Source organism: Xenopus laevis, chromosome 4S (assembly GCF_017654675.1).
Source record: "Xenopus laevis strain J_2021 chromosome 4S, Xenopus_laevis_v10.1, whole genome shotgun sequence".
NCBI lineage: Eukaryota > Metazoa > Chordata > Amphibia > Anura > Pipidae > Xenopus > Xenopus laevis.
The window spans coordinates 81,712,335-81,719,716 of NC_054378.1; positions in this window are offsets into that span (position 1 = coordinate 81,712,335).

Sequence of the window (7,382 nt, forward strand, 5' to 3'; positions counted from 1 at the left end):
ATGGCACCAGTGACACTAATGGAAAAGTAACACAGCATTTACTGTTGGCCTAAACACAGCATTTACTGTTGGCCTAAACACAGAGGTGACTGGAAGCCCATACAATTAACGCACTTAGTGGGTTATAAAAATCTGAAAAGTTCTCACTATTCACTGAAAACTTCTCCGACCAAATCCACATGGACTTTTCCCCACTATTTGTCAATACATTTTCACTAGTTTTTGTGTGCAGCAAAAAACAAAATTAAATTGAAAAAAAAAAAAAAAATCAGAAATCCACTTTTTTGGATTTTGCTACCGAATCCTACGTGGTTTTTTTTTTTTTTTTTGGAAAATCACCCATAAGCTAAGATTTTTCCATAAACCCAGCACAACTAAGAATATCTTCCAATTGTTAACTGGACATCTGCTATTTGACTTTTATATGTTCTTGTCAGGTCTGAGTTGGAGTACTTTTTTCATCTGACTTTAATAAATCCTGACTAAGTCAAGTTCTTTTTCTTCGGAAAAATTGTATTTTCCCCTTCAAAAGTCAGACTAGAAAAATAAGAGCTTAAAATCAGAGGTTAATAAATAGCCCCCTAAATGTTTGAGCCTTGTGATTTTACAAATTTTTCCAATCTCATCAGGTTTCTTCAAATAAAATATATTTCTATGGGGTTTGGTAGGTGCATCATATAACACTGGTATCTGAATGTTAATACATCATCTTCTTATAACATTGAGAATATAATGAAACGGTTTGTAAAGGTGTCCATTTCTGAGTGTAGAAATAGGATATACAGTATATACGGAATGGAACTAGATATTTCCAAACCAGGTGCAGATCTGTCAGGCTTTCAAGTCAGTATTTAGGGTACAGAAGCAAGAACATGGAATCTGCATACCTGACTGTTGCTAAGTCCCAGTCATGTAATTTTGCTGTGACCCCTTGCTTGAGAGCTCTGTAGTTATCTGATAATTTGGCAATAACAAGAGCGATTGTAAGTGTGTAGAAAAGAGACGTGTGGAATCCAATACAATGTATGATGGAATGCATGAGACAAGGTTTGTTTTTTTTTGGATGTGTTATGGGTCTGTAAGGTTTAGAGGACAAGTTCTCGCTTTTTGGATAATGTCACAAGGGGGCTGATCTTAGTCTGTGGTAAAGCACAGGCCAAGAAGCAGCCCCAATGCTGGTATCAACTTTCTTCTGTGCCTGCACATGGAACGGCTGTGTTGGGCCGCCACGTTTGCGTGCACCTGTCCAGATACAGTGGTTTCAGGTGCAAAGAAGAAAGCCAATGTCAGCTTTGGGGCTGATTCTCAGCCTGCTCTTTTCCACATGCCAAGATCAGCCCCCCCCCCCCCCCCATTAGCTTGAAGTAATTATTTGGGTAATCACTATGTGACTTTGTGAAATATTCTAAAGTGATTGAAAAAAAGCTGTTCCTCCGCAAAAAGTACATTGAATTGTCATGCGTTGCTCTCCTTTATGTGATCTTGGCTTTATGTGATCTTTTTTGCCATATTTTAGGGCCTAAAAATTATACTTTTGAGTATAGCAGATGGCAAATACCCATTCAGACATCCATAATTGTCTTGAACCCACATATGTATTATTAGCCAACAATAGCAGTTAGCTGAATACACTGAATTACAGAGAAGTTGCAATCCTTTTAATCTGGCTAAGCACTCATTTTATTACCTCAGATAGTCTTTATACAATGGCGTAAACCATGAATCAAAAGTTTAAAGTCTGTAATAGCTACAAATATATCAATAGCAATTTAAACATCTGTTGCAATTTGCAAAATATATTTTATATCTTTTAAATGGGACAATTCTCTTTCTCTGTCGTCTAAGGGGGACACAGGGACCGATGGGTTAAGCTCCATCCTCCAGGAGGCAGGACACTTGGTAATATTAATTAAGGGGCGTGCCATACTTGGCTTAACCCCGCACACTGTGCTGAAGCTTCAGTTTTTCAAGTGTCCTGCTACCAGGAGGATGGACTTCCCCTCTGGGGGAAGATTTCTTCGGTCAGCATCGGCTGACACCCGGGGTGACACCAGGAACAGGGATACCTGCTTCCTAAGGGTTAGCCCCCGCCATGGAACAGTCACCGGGGTATTTCTTCTAGCCATGCGGCTATATCAACCACCCAGACAATGCCTGCGCCAAACTTGGTTGACAGAAGGTCTGGCCGGTGTTAACTGCTACTGAGGTAAGCTGTCCGGTCTCCCCCAGTATCCATATGCTACTGTGGCGCCGGTTGCCCCCCCCCCCTCCCCTTCCCTCCTCCCTCTACCAGCCAGTCGCCATACTCTTTGGGTCCAGACTCGAGTCATTGCTATCATTCAAAGGGGACCCAGAGGGTGGCTGCCTCTGCTCTGCTGCGCATATCTTGCCGTTATAGCCTATTCCGGTGGGGAGAGAGCGCTTCTCGTTTTTGGCGCCATTCAGTGCGCGACGCCATTTTCAAATGACGTTCGCGGTGGAACGCATTGCGTTCCAGCGGCCATCTTGCGCACTACACTGAGCGGGCAGACGCGCCACACAGAGGGAGCAGAAGTAACTGCTCGGTGCACACAGAGCGACTGGCAGCAAAGGAGGGGAGAGCCTTCTCACCACTACAAGCAGCGTTAAAGTGACCTACAAGGTTTAACTCACGCACACTTGCTTGGCTTCAGGTGAATCACAATGGCAGAAGGTAGGCCAGTGGGCTTATTCTCTAGGGCAGGGGGGAGAGCACCCAGCACAACACAGGTCATTTATTTTGCCTGTAACAAATGTCAATCAAAAATTGCTGGGGGCCAGAGTGAGCCACTTTGCAGGTCTTGTTCTGCTGAGCAAGGGGCCCCTGCCGCTGGTGGGCATAATTCAGATTCAGTAGTAAATCTATCTGAAGGTACAAATGATCAGGGTACACCACAAGAACCCGGCACCAGCAGAGCTCAAGATTTACCAGCCCCCCTCTGGGCGGTACAATTGTCACAGTCTTTAGCATCCCTGCAGGGGCTCCCAGCCATAGCTGATAATTTAGGCAAAGCACTAGCAAAGTTGGGCCACAAGCAAGGCAACAAGCGCAAGCGCACACATGGCGCTAAAGCCGACAATCCATCTAACACATCTCCTGACGAGTCGTCAGTAGAACAAGGATCATCTCAGTCAGAGGGCGAGATACCTTATTCAGATGAATCCTCTGATGAGGAAGAGGAGAATATAGAGGCTGAGAGAGACCGTGATTCCCAACATGACGTTGATAAAATCATTAAGGGGGTACTTGAAGTACTTAACATTTCTCAAACACCTAAACAGTCCGATTCAGCAAAGCTGTTCAAGAGACAACACAAATCCACTTTATGTTTTCCATCGCATGAACAGTTGATGGACATGTTGCAGGATGAATGGAACAATCCAGAACGCAAGTTTCAAGCCACGAAAAAGTTTTCAAAGTCCTACCCGTTTCCCAAAGAAATAGTAGACAAGTGGACGATTCCCCCAGTCGTGGATGCCCCAGTATCCAGACTGTCAAAATCTACCGCGCTACCAGTTAATGACGCAGCGGCTTTTAAGGATCCATCTGATAAGCGTATGGAAGGATTTTTAAGGGCTATTTACTCGTCCTCTGGTTCAACTCTCAGACCCAGTTTGGCATCAGCCTGGGTTTCCCGAGCTATTCAAGCATGGTCAGAATCATTGGTCAAGGACATCCAAGAGGGAGTCCCCAGAACTGATCTATTGTCTTCAGCACAGACGCTTGCGGAAGCATCAGCTTATTTGTGTGACACTACTCTAGATGTTTCGCAGATCACAGCTCGGACTTCAGCACTGTCCGTTGCGGCACGCAGAACATTGTGGCTTAAAAACTGGTCTGCTGACCTGAGTTCCAAGAAGTCACTAACCTCATTACCATTTAAAGGACATAGACTATTCGGAGAGGAACTTGAGAAAATAATCTCACAGGCTACGGGGGGAAAGAGCACCTTTCTCCCTCAGGCGAAGAGCAAGTTTACAGGAACAACCAGACGTGGACGGTTTTTTCGTGGGCAAAGCGGCCGTTATTCACGTAAAAGCAGCCCACCACAACGTTCGCACTTTCGAGGGAAGACCAGTGATAAAGGTCGTACCCCATGGAAGTCCAACAAAACATTCAACAAACCAGCAGGAGATAAGTCTACCTCAGCCTGACGGGGCACTCCCTCCGGAATCGCTAGAGCAAATAGGGGGCAAGTTACTGCGATTCCGGGAGGTGTGGATCCATCATTCAACAAATGCATGGGTCAACGAAATAGTCTCAGAAGGCTATCACCTCGATTTCACAAGATCGCCTCCACGAAAATTTTTCATGTCCAAAGTTCCAACTCATCCCAGAAAGGCTCAGGCCTTCTTGCACTGCATTACCAATCTCGAGCGCACCGGAGTAATTATACCAGTACCAAGACAGGAGAGATTCTCAGGGTTCTACTCCAATCTGTTCATAGTGCCAAAGAAGGACGGATCCTTCAGGCCGGTGCTGGATCTCAAACTGCTAAACAAGTTTATCCGTTCCATTCATTTCAAGATGGAGACTCTCCGTTCTGTGATACGGGGAATGGAACAGGGACAGCTGATGATGTCATTAGATATCAAGGACGCTTATCTCCATGTCCCCATCTGGCCCCCTCATCAGAAATATCTCCGATTCGCATTTGCAAATCTACACTTTCAGTTTGTGGCACTGCCGTTCGGCCTGTCCTCGGCCCCACGAGTGTTCACCAAGTTAATGGCGGTCACAGCAGCAACATTACGGCTTCAGGGAGTATCTGTGACTCCGTATCTGGACGATCTTCTCCTCAAAGCCAGATCAGAAGTGAAGGCCAAGGAGGATCTAAACAAGTCGATCCGACTGTTGCAGAGCTTCGGCTGGACCATCAATTGGTCAAAATCCAACCTTCAACCAAGCCATCAGATGGTGTTTCTGGGCTTGGAGTTCAACACAATTTCACAGTTGGTATGCCTTCCACAGGAGAAACAACACAAGATCATGACGCAAGTGCGGTCATTGCTATTACACCAGAATCCTACTGTACACATGGCAATGCAGGTTCTGGGTCTCATGGTCTCAACGATCGAAGCAGTACCCTTTGCTCAGATTCACCTTCGTGCCTTACAAGCAAACATACTATCATCTTGGAAGGGAGGACCTCTGTCTCGAGTGGTCAATCTCTCCCAGACAACAAGGGAGAACCTTCAGTGGTGGTTGAGGATGGACAACCTAATCACGGGGCAATCTTGGGCGACTCCGGAATGGAACGTCATCTCCACAGACGCCAGTCTAAAAGGTTGGGGTGCAACCTGGAACAATCTATCAGCACAAGGTCAATGGTCTCACGAGGAGTCCAAACTCCCCATCAACATACTAGAGTTACGGGCCGTAAAACTAGCGCTGCATCAATGGTCATGTCTCCTGTACCAAAAACCAGTTCGCATCCAAAGCGACAATGTCACCACAGTGGCATACATAAATCGTCAGGGAGGAACTCGCAGCAAAGCAGCACTGAAGGAAGTTCAGCTCATACTGGAGTGGGCAGAGGTCAACCGAGTAAGATTGTCGGCCATCCACATTCCGGGAGTGTCCAACATAAAGGCAGACTTTCTCAGTCGAAACCAAGTTCGACCGGGCGAATGGGAACTTCATCCGGAAGTGTTCGCGGAACTCGTGGGTCTCTGGGGCCAACCACAGATAGATCTGATGGCATCCAAATCCAACCGGAAGGTACGCACATTCTTTGCACGGGCTCGAGACCCACTAGCGGCGGGGGTGGACGCCATGACACAAACCTGGACATTCGACCTGGCATATGTGTTCCCCCCGCTTCCGATGTTGCCTCGAGTGCTCAAGAAGATCAGGCAGTCAACACTGACAGTGATTGTAATAGCTCCTTATTGGCCTCGGCGAACATGGTTCTCCGATCTGCAGGATTTGTCGATAGACCAACCAGTTCGTCTGCAATGCAGACCAGATCTGCTCAACCAGGGCCCAGTGTCGCATCCCAATCCCGGACTATTCGCTTGACGGCATGGCTATTGAAGCATCCATCTGGCGAAGACAGGGGATAGCAGAAGAAGTTATTGCCACTATGCTTAAAGCTCGTAAACCCACTTCTTCTAAGTCGTACCACAGGGTTTGGCGTTCCTACTATAATTGGTGTCAGGAGCTAGATGTCTCGGCCCTGGAACTCAATTTACCCAGACTTCTATCATTTCTTCAGCAAGGTCTACAATTATGCCTAAAGCTCAGTTCTCTGAAAGTCCAAGTTTCGGCATTATCTATTTTGTTTCAACATCGACTAGCAACAGAAGACACCGTACGTACCTTCTTACAAGGTGTGGCGCATGTAGTTCCGCCATTTCAGCAGCCAGTTGCAGGTTGGGACCTTAACTTGGTGCTGGAAGCATTGCTGGATTCCCCATTCGAACCACTGCATTCTGTTTCCGACAGTTGGATCACCTACAAGACAGTGTTCCTAGTTGCTATTTCCTCAACCAGAAGGGTGTCCGAACTGAGCGCTCTGTCCTCGGATCCGGCCTTTCTGGTGTTCCACAGAGACAAGGCAGTGTTACGAACAGTTCCATCGTTTTTACCTAAAGTTGTATCTTCCTTTCACATTAATCAGGAAATCATAGTACCATCACTATGTCCGGATCCCAAAAATGACAAGGAACGACGTCTTCACAAATTAGATGTAGTCCGAGCCCTTCGGTGGTACCTTGATAGGACAAAGACTTTTCGGAAATCACAGACTCTTTTTGTGCTTCCTGCCGGTCCTCGTAAGGGTTTTCCTGCTTCCAAGACTACCATTGCTAGGTGGATAAAAGAAGCCATCAGGCAAGCTTATCTTTCCAAAGGCAAGACGCCACCACAGACTATCACGGCTCACTCCACAAGAGCCATGGGTGCATCAGCGGCCTGGCGCAACTCTGCCTCAATGGATCAGATCTGTAGAGCAGCCACCTGGTCCTCAGTTCATACCTTTACTAAATTTTACAGACTTGACACCACTTCTTCAGCTGAGGCCTCTCTAGGCCGCAGGGTGTTGCAGTCTGTTTTGCATTAATGTTCAATCTGGCTCGTCCCACCCTGCTGTTGTCCTGGGACTGCTTTGTTAAGTCCCCATCGGTCCCTGTGTCCCCCTTAGACGACAGAGAAAATAGGATTTTTTGCTACTCACCGTTAAATCCTTTTCTCTGTAGTCGAAAGGGGGACACAGGGCTTCCCGCCCTAGGACGAGCCTTTGACCAGACGGTCGTGTCCAGGATAATCCCTGGCTTTCATTCTGTCATAGTTGTTATCAGTTAATTTTTTCTTTGGAACAAACTGAAGCTTCAGCACAGTGTGCGGGGTTAAGCCAAGTATG